The sequence below is a fragment of the Manduca sexta genome, chromosome 21 (assembly GCF_014839805.1).
Source record: "Manduca sexta isolate Smith_Timp_Sample1 chromosome 21, JHU_Msex_v1.0, whole genome shotgun sequence".
NCBI lineage: Eukaryota > Metazoa > Arthropoda > Insecta > Lepidoptera > Sphingidae > Manduca > Manduca sexta.
The window spans coordinates 12,386,218-12,406,344 of NC_051135.1; the positions used below are offsets into that span (position 1 = coordinate 12,386,218).

General features: G+C 34.4%; 1 long non-coding RNA gene across 1 annotated transcript; it reads right to left on the reverse strand.

Annotated features, from left to right (window-relative positions):
* Positions 1-4,771: 4,771 nt before the first annotated feature.
* Positions 4,772-12,800, reverse strand: LOC119190043. Its single transcript, XR_005112746.1, has 2 exons — positions 12,682-12,800; positions 4,772-9,749 (listed from the first exon to the last, which is right to left on the reverse strand). It is a non-coding gene; the product is annotated as an uncharacterized LOC119190043 (long non-coding RNA).
* Positions 12,801-20,127: the final 7,327 nt, after the last annotated feature.

Here is a 20,127-nt window from a genome sequence, read left to right on the forward strand (position 1 = left end):
CCTGACACTAAATAAAGGTAGTTATAAAAAAATTATAGAAAAAGTGAGGCGTCGCGTCGCGTGAAATTTGGTAGATATGAAACACCAATTTTGTACAGCAAATATTCAAGAAGGGATGATTTATTAAAAGAAATAGACATTAGAACTTAAGATTAAAAATATTTATTAGAAAATCCATATCAATTTAATACAAAAATTACAAATAAAAAATCAAAAACAAAGAACGTACGTATTCAGAAGTGAACAACAACACTCTCTACATTATAAATACAGAGTCATTTTGACATAACTTTGGTAAATGAAACCACAACCTTTACTAACATTGTGCCAAAATTCATCCAAGTATAACGAATATTTCCAAAAAAAAAAACAGTTTTTCTTTTCTGATTTTTAGTCATTTTGTTGTATAGTGCGAACATAGCAAGCGCGTGAGTGTATTTCTGGCTGAAAGTTTGATGTTGCAGCGGCGTCGAATTCTCTTAGAGCAGTAGCAGCATTAAGGCGTGCAAAATTAAAATGACTTTAATAATATTTATTTTATTTGAAACTTACACTTTTTATTTTACGTATACACCTCAAGTAGCTTATTGTAAATTGTTATTTTCAAGAAGATACGTACGTGGATTAATTTAGTAACGCAATGTCAAAATGACCCTATAAACGAACACGATGAGGTCATTACATAAACATACCCGCCGCCACATTAAAAAGGTAGAAATTAAACTAGCAACAAATAATTATCTTAAATTGATTAATCTTCTGTTAAACTCTCATATAAAGTCCATCCTTGGTCCGGACGTACACAAGTGGATCATGATTATGTTGGTTGTCGCAGAACATAATGACGTCCTTGTTCAAATGCACTTTCGCTTTGCACTTCGCAGAGTTTTTCCTCGAACAGTACCAGTGCTTCTTGTTTGCTCGAGTAAATGTATAGCCGTTGAGCATCAAAAGGACACCGCCGCCCACCAGTTTGATGAGTTTCGCTTTAGCTGTAAGTAAACGATAACGTCAAGACTGATGTTAATACTTTACTGTTAATTGACTGCCTTGGTGGCGTAGTTGTACTGCATGCGCGGTACGGCAGCGCTCTGAGGTCCTGGGTTCCCAGGTCAGGAAAGGTGATATTTGGGATTTTACTGCATCAACCCAGAGTCTAGAATTTGTGTCCGATATGGCGATATAATCGCACCTACTTGTGCGCTATAAGTAATTTTCCCTGCCTTCTTGGCTAATCTTCGTTAAGACTGGCCTCCGAAGCGGAAATTCCTCCTCACCTGATTTTTTAAGCCGATTAAAAACGGGCAAAGTGATATTTGGGTTTTTCTGCTCAGTATCAGCCCGGAGTCTGGAATTTGTACCCGATATGGCGATAGGCTCGCCCCCTATCACATCATGGGACGGAACATACTTGGCGAAAAGTGGGTGCCCTAGTTGCGCCTCTGCATACCCCTTCGGGGATAAAATGCGTGATGTTATGTTATGTAAAAAACAGGTGAGGAGGATGCGCAAGGGTGTAAATATTAGAAGGCGGACCCTGGTAACAGACCAACAAACTCTAGACAGAAGAAGGTTTAAAACAACATTAGTATACTGAATATCTTTTATTATATGACACGGTAAATCAGTACCCAGTTCCAAGTACACCTTATTTACAATATTGCATTTTAAGGTTTTGAAAGAAAATAAAATACAGATGTTAATAAATTACTATATTCAGTTTATAAACCCCAACACTCTGATCGTTATATATATTATTTATTAATTGAGCTATCAACCTTTAATACTCTGGCAGCACAGCAACATAAAAAAAATAACGGTCAGAGTGATAGCAGTTACAAGTTGATATTTTAAAAAAATATATAAAATGAAAAAGAAGGGCCAGAGGGATTCCGACGTCTAAACGCGAGAAGGAATGGTCGTTATGTTGAAATAGTTTATCAAGTTCATTTCTAAGCCAGATTGGCAATTTCTTTTAAAATATATAAGTGCAACATAATTAAATACTTAATAATAGTGCTGGTTTCATTATTTGGAACGGTTGGACTGCTTATTACACATTAAATTATATTAAATCAGTCCATCTACTAAACCCTCATATAATACCCCTCCTTAGTGCGGACGTACACAAGCCGAGTATGATTATGTACATTATCGCAGAACACTATGACATCCTTGTCCAAATGCACCTTGGCTTTGCACTTTGAAGATTGTTTTTTCGAACAATACCAGTGTTTCTTATTTGTCGACGCAAATGTATAACCATTGACCATCAGAAGAACACTGCCGTTAGCCAAAGTGATGAATTTAGTTTCTTCTGTAAGAAAATAAGTTTCGTTTGTATTTTACAAGAGTTTATTACTTCAGTTAATACACTCATTGAAGAGAAAGCGCAAACCGAGCGAAGTCTATAAGAGTTAAAAGATGAACCCTGTCACTAGATCGAGATACATCAGTCAGAAGATTATTTTGACATTGTTGTACGCAGTTGTAGAGATGCATTCCAATCTGACGAACACACCGCCAACACGAATGTTTTTGCGTGGAAATCTGTTCGCGCGCCTCTCACAAGCCGCACATGGTCTGGCTACGCACTGCACGCGAGAAGACCTTGTGTACCGTCAGTCGTGATACCTCTTACGCAACCTTATGACAAGATGTATAAAGAGCACTCAGAAAATAACAAAGAGATCCAATCGTGCGAGTGTATACTTTATTCTTAATGAAAAATTACAGTTTTGTTTTAATAAGATAGTTTAGATATAGTCAGCAGGCATCATCATTACACTGGAGTTTAGACCACTGCAGCTCTATGATATATAATCAATCCTATATATTCAAAACGGACCTCCAATAAAACTTATTTATATTTATATACTTTGTTTAATATATTATAATATTTAAATACAATCATTATCTGAAACTTGTTGGTCTACTATACTTTAATATAAAACCCATCCTTGGTCCGAACGTACACGGGCGGAGGATGATTATGTTTGTTGTCGCAGAACACTATGACGTCATTATCTATGTGCACCCTGGCTTTGCACTTCGTAGCTTGCGTCCTCGAACAATACCAGTGCCTTTTCTTTGTTGAAAAAAAAGTATAACCATCTACCATCAGAAGAACACCGCCCTTGGCCAAAGTGATAAATTTCGCCTTTTCTGTAAGCAAAAGAACATAATTTATTTTTGAATATTTTGTGAGAATTAATTCTTTAAAGGCAATAGGTAGTAGGCAAAAGGTTTGTCTGAGAAGCAAATGCTAGACCGGGCGAAGTGGAGCTATAAGCCGAGTCCACCACTAAATCTAGATAATGTAACAGGAAGAAAACAATATAGAACAAAAATTGAATACTGAATTATGTCTTTAATTATATCAGTCTATAAACCATATTTCATAGTACATATAATTCTTACTTCAAAACATCAAATTCAATTGGTTGATCTACTGAACTTTCATATAAAGCCCATCCTTGGTTCGCAGATATACAGGCGGAGAATGGTTATGTTCGTTGTCGCAGAACACTATGACGTCATCGTCTAGGTGTACCTTCGCTTTGCACTTCGCACTTTGTTTTTTGGAACAATACCAATGTTTTTTGTTTGCGGGAGCAAATGTATAACCATCGAGCATCAGAAGAACACCTCCTTTGACCAAAGTGATGAATTTCACTGTTTCTGTAAGAAAACAAGTGTCAAGTCTATCTTTGATTTTCTATTAGAATTTATTACTTGAATCAATAGTTTCACTGAGGAGGACGTGCAAGACCAAGCGAAATGGAGCCATAGGAGTTAGACGGCAGATTCTAATAATATTCCAAGATAACCAGGCAGGAAAAAGATAGATAGAGGATAGTTTGTGAGCGTCCATCCAAAAGTGACGAATGCGCCACGAATGTGTTTACGAAAGGCTCTCGAGTGGCATGCGTGGAAATCAGCTGGAGGGCCTTCTGAGCCGCACGTGCTTTGACTACGCATCCCGCGGGAGCTGCGTTTCACATCCTGATTCAACAAAATTAACCTTACGGCAAGATATGTAAAGAGTGGAATAAAAGATCCTGAAAAATGCACCCGCGTAGCGTTCGTGCCCCAACCGAGCCATCAAGTAAAGATGCGCGGGAACATTGTCCATAAGCGTGACCGTTTCACTGATCCCCCAGTGGTGGTGGCGACAACCCGTTTTTTCCCCGCGAAAAAAAAATACTTTGACCTAATAAGAATTTAGATCGGTACTTTATTAATAAAAACAATTGTTTTTTTATTGTGGTGTGTTAAAACATGGATGCCAGTAATTATGTATTAACTGAACCGAAAAAGCATTTCATACGAACGATCAATAAAACTAATAGTAATAATTGCTTATAAATCTTATTTATTTACTTAGATATATTAATTTTGTTTAATATGTTATCTAAAATCTCACATAGAACCCATCCTTGGTCTGAACGTACACAGGCGGCGTATGATTGTGTTCGTTGTCGTAGAGCACGATGACGCCATTGTCCAGGTGGACCTTGGCTTTGCACTTCGAAGATTTTCTCGAACAATACCAATGTTTCTTGTTTGTTGAACCAAACGTGTAACCCTTGAACATCAGGAGAACACAACCGTTGACCAGAGTTATGAATTTTGCTTTTTCTGCAAAAAAAAACCTGATAAGTCATTCATGATTATATATCACAAAATATTTAGAGGCAATAGTCTAAGTGAGAAGCATGGCAAAGACCAGGGTAGCATAAGACATAAAGAATGATTCAGAACAACAATCGAGTATTCAATATCTTTAATCATAGTCTATAAAACTAGTTTAAGGATATGTAATTTTACATAAAATCATCCTCAATTGTTTAATCTACTTTACTTTCATATAAAACCCTTCCTTACTCCTGATGTACACAGGCGGAGCGTGGTTATGTTCGTTGTCGTAGTACGTTATGAGGTCATCCTCCATTTGCACCTTCGCTTTGCACTTCGTAGACTTTTTCCTCGAACAATACCAGTGTTTTCTGTTTGTTGAAGAAAAATATGTGTATCCCTTTAGCATCAAAAGAACGCTTCCGTTAAGGAGAGTAATGAATTCTGCTTTTTCTGTAAGAAGTTAACATTTATTGTTGTGATGTTTCATTCTTCATCTATTATCCAATTTTTTAATAGAATTTAGAAAAACTTAAATAAAATCTTTGAATTAATGACTAGCTTTTGTAGTACTAAAAACAGCTGTAATTTACTTTTATCATCTTTATTCTAAATCGTATATTTATATTAAAATGTACTAAGATGTTTTTATTACATAGATGCATAGAATAATTACTTAATAATTAGAGTATGCAGTTAAGTTCGACATTTCATGTTTTCTTTGTTTAGTCTGCATTTTTAATGACGTTTTGCAAATAGTCGTGTCATATAGTTACAAAATTGCACAACAGCGCACTATTTACTATAGACACATATGTATGTACCTGTACAGCTCTAGCAGCTCGCTTTGATACGGCCTGAGCGCCGACCGCCTCGTCGCCATGACAGCCGAATAAAATGCATTTATTTGTTTAAAAAATAAGTTACATAACGTATACTTATTACTAACGTATGAAATGAAACATTTTTGTCATTAACAGTTGGAGTATAATTTGTACATCGTCTTAAACACAGGAAGACATTTTATTTATAAAAATACAAAAGTTAGTACCCGACTAGCCGCGACAGTCGCTCAATTACCCTGCTTTCGTCTTGCCGGTATTGAGCTCGGACAATGTATTTATGTAATGAAAACATCTTAGTTAACATCCATATTTTACAACCTAAGTTATTATTTAACCTTCATGTAATATCCCTCTTTACTTTTAACGTAAACCGGCCGAGCATGAGTGTGCTGTGTCTCGCAGAACACGATGACGTCATTGTCCAGGTGCGCTCGCGCTTTGCACTTCATAGTTCTTTTTCTGGAACAGTACCAGTGTCTCTTGTTGACCGGCGCGAAAGTATAACCGTCTAACATTAAAAGAACACTGCCATTTGTCAAGGTTATATATTTTGCTTTTTCTGCAATAATATGTTACATTATAGTTTGATTTGTTATTGCAAAGCATGTAACCTGGTGGGTGTGTTGTATTTGACGTTGCGTAAATAACTATTCATTAGACTGTAAGAATATTTATTAACAGTTAAAGTTAAATCAATAAGGATTGACGTAACATAAACATCGTAATATTTATCGTAATTTTATCGTATACTTACGGTAAACATTTAGCCAAAATTGAGAAATAAGCGGTCTTTTGTATATTTTTACTCCAGGACGCTATTTTAGCCGTAACTGTCAATGACGTAACTGGTCATTACAGAGTGCTTAACGTATTAACAATAACAATGTTTTCAAAATTAGACGATACAAAATTAAAGAAATAATTACTACTGAATGTCTCGAGTCTAGACAAAAAACAGCCTTATATCTCCGATATATTCATTTAATTCAATTATTTTTGTAACTCACTTTGATATAAAACCCATCTTTATTTTTAATATACTTTGCACGACCGTGGTTATGTTCGCTGTTGTGGTAAACTATGACGTCATCATCCATGTGCACCCTCGCTTTGCACTTGGAGCCTCCTTTCTTAGAACAATACCAGTACTTTTTGTTCACTGGCCAGAATGTATAACCGTCTAGCATCAATAGAACAGTACCGTTGATCAGAGTGATATATTTAGCTGATGCTGTAAGATAAAATGGGAATAAAATTACGTCATTTTTCTTATCATTATCCTAAGAGTTTTTCTGAAACTTGGCATTCGCAAGACACCATAATAAAATTCTAAGTAAATTATTGGCCATTATATCGAAAATCTTTGATAACAATTTGGTTTTGCAACACGGCGCCTTAAATAAAAAAAAACTTAAACCAAATTATATTTTAAAATAAAAAAAGATTTTCATTTGAAATTTTAATTTATTAATAAGTTTTTAAAGTAAATCAAATTATACAGGGATACGATAAACCACTTCAAACACTTATATCTAATACTTCAATCTACTTTGATGTAATAACCCTCCTTACTTATAGTATAAGCAGGCGGAGGATGATTATGATCTTCTTTGCAATGCACAATGACGTCACCATCCAATTCTACTTTCGCATTACATTTCATGATTTGTTTACGCGAACAATACCACATTTTCTTTGTAGCTTTCCTATATGTGTATCGGTTCACCATCAGTAGTCTTAAACCGCTTATCAATGTGATGTACTTGGCCGTTTCTGCAAATAAATATATAATTCTTATTTCAATATGATTTTAAAAGTTTTTTTTTTTTTTTTTAATAAGAAAGGTAGAATGCATGCAAATATAATATACACTGATGAGGTACACTGCGTAAAACTCGAGTCGAATCCCGACTCCGTCAGCCTTATTCGATATAACAATGTAAATTCGTAACGCAGTCGTGTTGATCATGAAATTACCGTAGAATGATATTCTGTATGCCAATTTATATTATCTTAAATGCGACACGATGCGTTGCGTGCTTGTATCGGACTATCAAATTAACGTGAGGCAAAAAGAATAAGCACCCTGATGGCAACTGGGTTATATTGTGGTCATTGTATTACGAGCCAATATTTCGATAGATGGTAAACATCTGACGATCTTTGGAGCGAGTCGCTAACAAATATATGCCCCACACGAGTTTACCAACCAAAATCCCGCGATGGATTTCTTCGACCCGTTAGAGCTATGGGTTCTGTTAGGATGCCTGGTCGATCAATTACCTACATTGCATTGAAAGTTGCGGACACGTAAGAAACCACTAGTGATGGTAGGTTATTCACCAAGTTTATTACTTAACAGTTTCTACACCGATCCAGCAGCTTGGTCTAAATCCGAACTTTATTAAATTTGAATAACAGTGTGACGGAAACTTTTCATATCCGAGTTAGTAAAATAATACACGTTGAATCGATAACCTTCTCCTTTATTTGAAGTCGGTTAATTAACTTCATACTTTATTTTCACAACTCTTACGAGATATCTCTTGTCTTTCCATGTACGTTACTATAATTATACAAGCTTAGCGTAATTCTACTGCTTTAAATCGATGACTCCTAAGAAAATTGTCGTATCTGAAAAAATATCGATTTTAACTTTTAGCTTTCATTTTCTAAGTAGGTACCACTGGCGAAAGGTTCCTTATAACCAGATTCCTCCTAGCTTCCCTTTATATAGAATCTTATTATCGTTAGAACGATTTCTTTTTCTTCAAGTGCCTCTTCATTGTTGAAGGTTAGCCATCAGCTTCTTGTATTTATCTTTATCATTGGCTAAGCGGAACAGGTGTTCAACGGAGGTGATGCCGGTCCACTCCTGGTTGTTTCTCAAAAATTATACAATTTATTACTTAACCTGATAATCAAACTTCCTGGTCCGCAATCTATATAAGTGATTTATACAGTCAAGTTTTTGTAGCAAATGCTAACTAGGCTAATGGTTTTACGAAAATTACTAGGTTACAAACTCAATTTAAACCCAAAAATAGAAACAAAACTCACATCGTCTATTCGGATGTTTCTCAGTCACTATTTTTTCCTTCGCCCAGCGTGTCTTCCTCTCCACTTTGCCCATCATTATTAATTGTAGCGGCATATATCGTTCGTGCCTAAGCACGTCGCCGAGGTATCAGATATAGAACGATTTGCAGACTGCATTTATGAATATTAGTATCTATATGTTGTCGGGTTCCCGTTTGAAAAATTTCACATTTCGCCACTTAAGTATTATCAAACTCATTAAAAAAAAATGTTCATTTATTACCTTTTTTTCCCTATTGTTTTAGATACGATAGTTTTCTTAGAAGCTATCGACATTATATTCCCAAGATTGTATTTTATATTATATAATAATACATTTATAATACTAGTATCTAAATACATAAATCAAGTTGTAATAATTAAAATCAAATGATAAATGAATATAGCCTCCAGCTATGACTCTGGAATCTATTCGTATGACCATAGTGATGCAGACTTTATAATAGTATATCATGTATATATAGCCTGACCGGGAAAATATAACACCTCACCCCGTTGTGGTAAAATTTTGAACTAAGTTCTTTTAATGAAAACGTTAACTTTAAACCGTAAAAGTAAAATTGGTGACATAAAGGTAGCATTTTGTTTTCCTGATCAAGTTATAAAATTCGAATTCTTTTCTATATAGACGACTCAGGTTAATAAGAAGCCTTCTGACACCAAATCGGTTCAACTCGTCCACAGCATAGTCAATCTACTATGCCGCTGAAAATTGTACTGTACAATCCTGACATAAAGCCCAAATTTAATACTCATATTTATTTATTTATTTTATATTCTCCAGCAAATTATACATTAAGCTTACACAGGAGTAATATAACGATTGTCATATTCGATGCACAACCAACTTAAAGGACTACACAGCATTAATTAAAGTAATGAGTACATTCTAAACTTATATAATACTATAATTCAATTTACAATGATAAATCTACGGTGCCACTTTAATATAAAACCCTGCCTTACTTCTAGTGAACACTGGCGGAGCGTGATTATGTTCGTTATCGAAGTTTAGAATACTATCATTGTACACTACGACTTTTGCTTTACATTTCGTGCTTTGCTTCCTCGAACAATACCAGATTGTTTTGTTTGCTTGGGCGAAAGTGTAGCCGTTTAGCATCACCAGAACCCTTCCATTGGGTAGGGTGATGTAGGATGCTTTCGCTGTGGAAGATATATTGTATTAATACTCTATTCTGGGTTAAAAAGTTATTAAAACTTAATGCGATGTTTTCATAAACTATGAAATTGTGACGGAATAAAAAAAAATCTTAAAATAAATTTATTTACACAAAACATTATAATATAATATTATTAACAAATACAAAAATCTCAAAGTTAAACTTGCAACAAATAATCAACTATGCTGTATCCAACTTTTGTGCTATTTCAGAATTCAGAATATTGTATACAGATAATATGAAACTATTTGACAGTTGTAACAATAAAATAGGAAATGTACTTGATACTTTATACATAAACAATAATTATACAGTATTTATTATGCATTTTGTATGTATTTAAATTTATTGATTTACATATCTGTACTTTAGTTCAGGAATGGCATCGACAAATAATGCCAAAACTGTGCTTACCTAGTACCAAAGGTAGCCATAATAGGGGACCGGACAAATTTTCAGAAAGTGTTTTAAATTGATCATTGTGGATATAAATAGCCAAGAAAAATAGTATTTTGCACAAATAAAGCTTTAAAAGTACATAAAACCATGCCTAAATGTTAAATAGCTATAATTCCCGCGCAAACGCTACATTATGTCATTTCGTCTCGTGTGACGTCATACGTGGATAAAGCAACTTAACAAGTCTTGTCATTTGAACAGTGATTCAATAATGCCAGATTAGGGTTATTTACCCTAGATTTAGGGTAAAACAGAATCAGCAGGGTATTTTTTTTGGTAATTTTGGGGTAATTCTACGAGTTAAGGTATTAAAGCTATTGTTTCACGGTATTGTAATAAATATTGAGCTTAGAGAAAGATGTTTCATACAAACATTGTAGGCCATGAAACAATTATAATTTTTTATTCAACACAATTTTCGTGTACAGCTAGTTGTTCCTAATAAAATGAGATAATTAAATTAATAATTATTGAAGTGGAAGTGAAGAAAGACGTGGCGTCTGCATAGATAAGGATATAGAAAAAAAAAGTACCGAATTATTTATGATTGGTTTAAGGGTAAAATTTTAAATTCCAAATAATCCTGGGGTAAAGAGAAATTATGATCTGGCAACACTGCATAGACCGTGTTAATCTCAGGCAATCTCAGGTTACTGTGTAACAACCAGAATTCTATATAAATAAATATTCTATTCCATATCATGTGGCAGCGAAAACATAAATAAAAACATCTCATAACCATAACCTCCCTGGGTGTACAAATGATTTCATTAATTGAAATATTCATCGATTTATTTACCGAAACACTATTTATTATTTACTTACATCAAAGTGATCCTCACAGAACTAAATCGGTGAGTCTGCAGACATTCCGTCGTAGGTTCGTCTTGCTAACTGCAACCACTTTATTCGTATATCTGTTTTTCGTGGTACATCAATAAATAATTTGTTTGGTAAAGATATAGAAGTATTATTACATTCAGGTACGACGCACCAACGATATTTTTGCGGTCCATTATGATTAACGATTAAACAATCTGTAAACGTTAAGCTGGAAGATAGTAACAACGTCCCGTATAAATTAATATTAATTATTAGAGCAGTTCTGTGTCAAAAAACACATTTAAAGCATTAAAATAACCTGAGAAAATAACACAACGCGGTATGACATCCAGATGACGTCTCTTTGTTTACATTTTACCCACGTGTGACGTCATGCGCCGTGATTGGTGTTTCATTTACCGTAAAGAATAGACTAAAAATATTATAATTATTGTATTTTATTTATTGATTTAAAAATACAAATCACAACTCTTTTACAAAAACAAATATGAGATAATATTTTTAATATTACAAATTTTACTTTAAACTGAATTTCAGATTTTTTGGTAATACCTGTCCGGTACCCTATTATTTTCATTTTAACAAAGGCAAAAACGTGTATACACTTGGGCCTGAAGCCAAAATGCCTTCTACAAACTTTAGCAGTAATATTATGTATGGAAATGACACATCCTAGCAACAGACTGTTATTTAATCTTCATTTAAAGAGCTTGGTCGTAAATAAACAACCATGTCGCTACGTACAATCAACATTATCCGGTATTCACTCACTTTTAACGTTTTCAAAATATTTTTTAGTAAAGCCCGAGCCCTTTCCGACGCAGAAACTGATAAAAAAAACTCATCTATAATGCCCACATTAAAAGTACGAGGTCCACACCGCACATACTTCGATAAAACATGATGGACGTCTTCTTTAACTCCACAGTCGGAGCAATTTGGGGAGGCTGACGACCGCAAAAGATTTCTTATCTCATTGAAATATATCTTTTTTATTATTTATTTATTCATAGATACAACAATATAATTATTACATCAGTTCACGGCGGCCACTGAGCTAGGCTCCAGGCCCGTATCGCAGTAGACCAAATAAGAATTAATAATATGTACATACATTTTCATTAGGCAACAGAATCCGGTTCACATCTTAGTTATTATTAATGATAAAAAATAAATTTATACAGGGTCATTTTGACATTGCGTTACTAAATGAAACCACATACTTATCTACTTGAAAATAACACTGTACAATAAGTTACTTGAGCGATAGATGTAAAATAAAAAAGTGTAAGTTTCGAACAAATAATGATTAATAAAAAGTAATTTTAATTTTACACGCCCTAATGCCACTACTACTACTCTAAGATAATTCGTCGCAGCGACATCATACTTTCGATCAGAAATAATCCCACGCACACGCCATATTCGCATTAAACTACAAAATGATAAAAAAATCAGAAATCTAAAACCAGGATTTTTGGTGAAAATAATAGTTATTAATGGATGATTTTTGGTACAATGTCAGCAAAGGTGAAGTATATGTGGTTTCATTTGATAACGCAATGTCAAAATGACCCCGTAAAAATATATAATAGATGATCAAACGAACTTACCTGTACGTGAAGTTCGATCACTATTATATGAGTCGTTTCATTCGAAGATATAATTTATTTACCAAGTAGTCCCTTCATTCTACAGGCAACATCGCACGATTTTTTAGAATTTTTTTTTTTTTTTTACCCACACTACGTTTCTTCCGTCCTGTCGTTTCGGGATGGCTCATTTCGTTTAGAGTTTTTTTTTTTTTTTTTTTTATTATGAACAAAACTTCCGGGGTCAAAAACACACTTTATCCCACTCTTTGTTTTTGTAATGGGTGGTGAGGGTTCTTATATCTTCGAATGAAACGACTCATATAATAGTGATCGAACTTCACGTACAGGTAAGTTCGTTTGATCATCTATTATATAAGCGTCGTTTCATTCTTCAGATATAATTTATTTACCAAGTAGATTTTCAGAGAAACAAGTTTTGTTCAGGTACATCATGTAATCACAACCGATTTCTTAATGTAATAATTAACAATAAATTTTTAATACAATCAGTTCAACAACACTGCGTTTGGAAAATCATTATTGTTAATAATAGGGCGATCATAAAAACGAGCAAAAGTTGAGGATGTTTCAGTCCAACCAGCTGTTTTTCTAATAATGTCCACACTCAGGCCGCTGCCGCGGGCGGCTGACGTAGCAGCGTGTCGCGTGCTATGCGCGGTGAACGTGTTCACGTCTACGCCGCTTTCTGACAATACCTGCTTAATCCATCTGCTGATAGATTGAGATGTGGCAATTTTGTGGGGTTTCTTATAAGTTAATAATAGATTTCCTGCATTCGTTGTTCTCATATTTTTTGTGACAAAAATATAGTCTTTGAGAACTGAAGCAGGGCAAATATTTAAATTATCCCTGAAAAATGGTAAAAACAGTATTGGCTGATCTCGTCCGGCAGCAGAAGTCTTAATAATGTCTGTTATGGCTATCTTAACCCCACTCGAATCAAATGAAATATTTTCTAATTTAATTAATGAAAACGTTTGTACCCTGTGGGCTGTACAGAGTGCTAATAATATTACTAATTTTTTGGTAATTTTTTCTAAATTTAATTCCCGGTTGGGGTACCAATTGGCCACGTGATTAAGCACCAATTGTGGATTCCAAGTAAAGGAATACTTTGGTTTATTAGGTCTCAGTTTATACACTCCTTTCAATAATCGTTTTACACAATCATCTGTACCTACATTAAAGTTTAGAATCAAAGACAAAGCGGAGCGGTGACTGTTGAGGGAGCCATAACGGCAACCCTTATTAAATTGTTCTGTTAGAAAGGAGAGAACCGATGTTTTTGATGCACTAAATATGTCGATATTTCGTGAAGAACAAAACTGCCACCATAGTTTTAATGTGACATTATACTGTTTGATGGTGTTTTCGGCGAGCGAAGCCATCATGAGGTTCAATGAGCCATCCCGAAACGACAGGACGGAAGAAACGTAGTGTGGGTAAACAAAAAAAAAAAAAAAAAAAAAAATCTCTAAAAAATCGTGCGATGTTGCCTGTAGAATGAAGGGACTACTTGGTAAATAAATTATATCTGAAGAATGAAACGACGCTTATATAATTGGAAATACGTGCATGCAATGTGTGTGGGTGTGCGTATAAAAGCATCTTGCCTACCGCCGCAGGAACATAACATCTTACTACTCCGAGCTGTTGGTTTCTCCACCTTAAGCTACCTTTATGTAAAAACCATCACTATGCTTCTTATACGTGGGTCGCTCGTGGTTATGCTCATTGACCCAGTACAGCAGCAAGTCGTTGTCCACCTGAGCCTTCGCTTTACAGTTCTTTGACTGCTTCTTCGAACAGTACCAGTTCAATTTCGTGCTCTTCCAGAAAGTATAACCGTCCAGCATAAGCAGAACTCTGCCGTTCGCAAGCGTTATATATTTAACATTTTCTGTAAATAAAAAAAAAATGTACTTTAAATTATTTTATTTACAAATGTTCATAATTTTATTTCCAAACATGGCGTAATTTTCGAGGCACTGATGAAACGAATTTGTTATAAAATGACTTTATTAAAGAATCAAACTACACAATTAGACGCAAGGCGATCAGTTTTACTGACAGTTTTAACTGATCGCGTATACCTTTAAACATTTCAACTGATCTAAACATACATACAAGGTTACCCACAAATCTTTAGATAAGTACCACACGACAATTTTTTGTATACCGGTGGCGAGTGATCATGGTTGTTGTCAATGAAAACAGTTTCTGTCTCGTCGAAGTTCAAGAAGATTCTAGCCTTGCACCCCTTGCTTTTCTTTGAGCAGTAAAAATGCCTTGGCGTAGTCCGAGCGAAAGTGTATCCATCGACCATCAAAAGCCTTTTGTTCCCGTTTATGTTTATGAATTGTATATCTGTAAGGCAAAAAAAAATAGTTTTGTATCTACGTAATCAATGATGCTCTGTTTAATTAGTGCTAAAAAATATAAAGACTCATAATGACATTAATCAGTTTATTAATCCATAAACAATTAATGATAATTTTTTAAAAAATCTCTTACTTAATTTATATTAGTATTTTTTTTATCTGTCCCGCATGAACAAATCAGTTTTGAATGACATAAAGTTGTCAGTTTGATTTGATTGTAAGGCTGATGTAGCACGGTGTTAAAATTCTAAGTTATAAATGTCAACACATTAATAACAGCGAGATATTAGTATTACGATAATTTCTTTTTTAACTGTAATAAAATCTAAAGGTAAGCTATTTCGAATAATTAATTGCAAAAACATCACACATTTATCCCCGAAGGGGTATGCAGAGGCGCAACCAAGGCACCCACTTCTCGATAAATGTGTTCCGTCCCATGATGTGATAGTGAGCGAGCCTATTTTGTTGATTAATTAATAATAAGCCTTTTATTTCTAGCCAATTAAATTATATATTCAACAAATTTAAATTATATTAACTAAAACTAATTATAAAACAAGATTAGATAAAATTAATATTTAGTGTTTTTTTTAATATTTTGATTTTTTAATGAGTTGTGCAAGAACCCTTTTCAGGTAAAGGTCCCCTCCAGAGATTGCCATGCTTTCCTTTTGCTTGCTATCGTTACCCAGTCTCCACCAACTACGTGTGTGATTAATCTATATACAAGTATATAAAAATGAATCCCTACTTCCCTTGATCACGCCATCACGCGTGAACGGCTGGACCGATTTCACTATTTTTTTCTTTGTTGTGTTTGTTATTGTCAGGAGAAGGTTCTTATGATAGAAATAAATCATAAAATTGCGCGGAAAATTAGAAAATTTAAGAAAACTTAACGACAATATTAATTTTACATAACTGTCAGTGGTTTGAAATAACTGTCAGCGATCGACAGAATGCGCGCGCATACATAGTTAAGACAGGACAACGTCTGTCGGGTCAGCTAGTTAATTATAATTTCTAAATTAATTTAAATCTTGTAACACGAATTTCGATTCATCCAGAGATCTTCATATAGACTCCAGTTTTAAGTTGTTTATATAATGGCGGGTCGTGGTCATGATTTTCGTCAATAAAGACAGCGTCTGTGTTGTCCTTGTTTAAGAAGACTCTGGCTTTACATCCCTTGATCCTCTTAGAGCAGTGGTAATGCCTCGGCGAAGTTTTAGCAAATGTGTATTCGTTTAACATCAGTAACGTCTTATTTCCAGTAATTTTTATAAATTTGATGTCCGCTGAAAAATAAATGTATGTCAATGCTTTGCACGGTTCGACTGCGTAATGTTAATCTAGACATTTATATATATAAAAATATAAATGTACGTGTTATGATATTTTTATATACATGTAAGTGTATTTGTCTTTTTTTTTAAAGTTACTTTTATTTACAATTTATACATATCCTTAAAAGAAACAATGCATATAAAAAATGAATCACGCTCCAATAGCGAAGCTCAAGACCCAAGCCACCAGCTGTTGCGATTCAAAGTGGGGAATCCCCTCACAATTCGCGCCGTATCCAGCAATATAAGTGTATTTATTATACCTGACATAATAATTACGGTTCGGAAATGCCCATAATATGTTACTGCTCCCGGGACAATAATTGTCTGCTATAGAAAAAAGAGTATTACCCCACCTGGGTATCAAAGCTCAGGTCACAATCCATTTATGCTGCAAAGCGTGATTCCAAAATCTACTAAGGTTTACTGCTCCCGGAACAATCATTTATTCTCTGCTATAGGAAAAAAGAGTATTACCCCACCTGGGTACAACCAGGTCACAACCCATTTTGCAAAGCGTGATTCCAATATCTACTAAGTAAAAACGCATTATCGCTACCACCACCACTTGGAGGGTGAGTAGAATGGTTATGTTGGTTTCACCGGTCTTACGGCCCAATGTCGACACTCGGGAGTATTGCATCCGAGCGAGCATTGGACCGAGTCCCTAACCCCTATATACCCTACACCGGCATACCAACCAAAACCCGCGGTGGCCTTCTTCGGCGCATACGGGACGGCCCCGGGGTATCTTGTTGCACTAAGATAGCTGCACATTATTCTAAGCCTTAGAATGCATAAATGTATCAATGAAAATATCCTAGCAGTATAAAAACAAATAAATACAAAGTTATAATACCTTTATATATATTTTTCACGAAATAACGAGATTTTATCAAAACATATAAATGTTTTCGTAGAACTATAGGGGACCGTCCTATGCTTGATTTTGTACAATATTTTATATGTAACGGTTATTAATACGAAAAATAAGCTCTTCCGCGAAAACTGAATTAAAATTGGTTAAAAAATTAGCCAGTAATTCATATATTTAATATTGTAATGTGCAGAAGTGGGCGCGTTGTGGGGATATCGCTTCATCTCTTTTTTTCGCACGCGCAGTAATTCCCGATGACGTCACATATGGGTATTGCGCCTCTTTTCTGTTTCTTGTTACAGAAATTCCCCTCCCACCGAAATTCTAAGACTTATAACTTGTTGATTTTTTACCGCATTTTAATAATTCCTTCTGTGTTATAATATATAACGTAAATATTTGATAATAAGTAGTAAAGAAATAAAATGAATCCGGTACCCTTATACTTCCACAGTGTTATGTACGTTATCAGTTCGGTGTTAGGGTACAATTTAAGTCAGCTTAAACCAGATGCCGTTCGGAAGCTGTTTGTAGCGCGGCGGTTCATGATCGTGGTTATTGTTTATAAATACAATTTGTGTTTCGCGTTGATCGAAGAACACACGCGCCTTGCACCCCTTGGTCCTTTTGGAGCAGTAGTAATGCCTTGGCGTTGAATGCGTGAAGGTAAATCCGTCTACCATTAACAGTTTCTTGTTACCGATGATCGTAATGAACTGGATGTCTAAAAAAAATATTATGATTATAAATAATAATAAAAATTATGGGTTGAGAAGCTTAAACACTGGAAATTACTGACCTTCCCTTATCATGTTGACATTAAAATATAAATTGGAAATAACCACACTTAAGTCTAACTTCACCCACATACTTTTACACCTGAAGGAGTAAGTAAAGACGCTACAAATGCACCAATTGTTATTGCCAGTATTCCGTCCCGACACGTAATAGAGAGCGAACCCATCTGATACCGAAGACGAATTTCAGCCTCCGAACTAATACTGATTAGAAAAACCCATTATCCTGACCAGGAGATCGAATCCGAGACCTCGGCACTGCAGTCGTACTGTATCACAACTACGTCACGAGACAGTCAGGGTGACTTTTAATTCCCAGAAAGAAATATTCTATCTGAAGTTCTACAGAAAACTTGCCAAAAAAGTATTTCCTCCGATGAAGGGAATTTGACGAACGGTGATTAAAAAATCAATATTAAAAATAGTTATAAAATTTATTTATTTTCTATAAACAAACAATCCATTAATTTTAGTGGTAACTAGAGTAAAACATACCTACTGTTAAAACTTATTCTATAATATTTGGTAGGTTTCATAATAGGCTATGCCTTATTTGAGGAATACTAAATTATTACAAAGATTTTAGACATCGCTTAATTTAAATATGGCCAACATTTTTACTGAAAACAAAAACATAACATTAATTATTATGCTATATTAATGACAAACATCAGAAAACCATAAAAAAAACCGTGTAGTAAAAAAAAATCATTTCAGAAAATCAATGAAACAAGCCGAAGGCAGGGTAAAATGGCGCTCATTGAAGGACGCTTATGTTCAACAGTGGACAAAGATATAGGCTGATGATGATGATGCTGATGATGATGATGATTATGACGATGATGATGATAATGACTATGACGATGATGATGATATGAATAATCATTTACAGCTAAAAAAAATCCATAATTCATCTTTCTACAAAAATTACTAATTATATTCAAACCCGGAATATTGTCCCATCCTTCGCTCTGTAATATTTGCGGGTCGGAGGATGGTTGTGGGTCCCGACGATGGACTCCACTTTATTCATCTCGTTCAGTTTAATTCGAACGTTGCATCTGAATTTGGTAGCGGTGCAGACCCAGGTTTTACCTTTTTTTAACGTGAACGGGTACCCATTGCATAATAACTGTTTGCATCCCCTTTGCGATGTGATAATATCGATTTCTGTAAGTATTATATCGTTAGTAGTTAAGTTTTTATTGATCACTTTCAAAAAGGAATTTTATATTTTCAGTTTAATGTTATTTATTTGCGTTTCGAAAGATATTTGTCATCGATGTATAGGATTGTAAGATAGAAGTAAGTTTTTTCCTTAAGCCTTTAATTTTTTGAGTAGAATGTACACAAAAAACTACAGAGGCAGAAATAACATTCCGGTTTTGAGGTCTAAATAACAAAAAATAGTCGTTAAACTTTTTATTAGGGTTTTTATTTAATCCTAATTCTATCACGGCGGAGAAATTAGGCCCTTCAATAATATACCACATTAACTTCTGAACTTTACAAATATGCCTATACATGAAGTTTCTTTTAAAAGTTCCTTTTAATTTAATCCTCACGAGTTATTCTTTTTTTTGTATTTGCCTCTCCACTTGAGACATCAGTGCCGAGGAATGGAGTATTGTCAATTATTTGTAGTAAATTGAATTCATTGGAATTGGTTTCGGCTTGCAAGTTGCATATATCAATACGAAATGATGTATCAAGCAACCGTAGGACCAATTATATAATCATTTAATAACAAAAACGTTATCATCTATTCATAATAGACAAAAAGTTATTATTTTATGACTTCGAATTTCACCCATGGATATAAAAGTCAGTTTATATCCATGGGTTGTGTATTTTGTACTGTTGTACATTTTATATTATATAAATACATTTTAAATAAAATTTTGGTACTGATTAACATTTGTTTTATTACAATAGATTATTAGTTAACAACTAATGTACTGACAAACAATATTTATCAATAATACAATGATTTGTCTTTCAAACAACTTTAATCTCAAATGTTTTGGACAAGTTTGAAT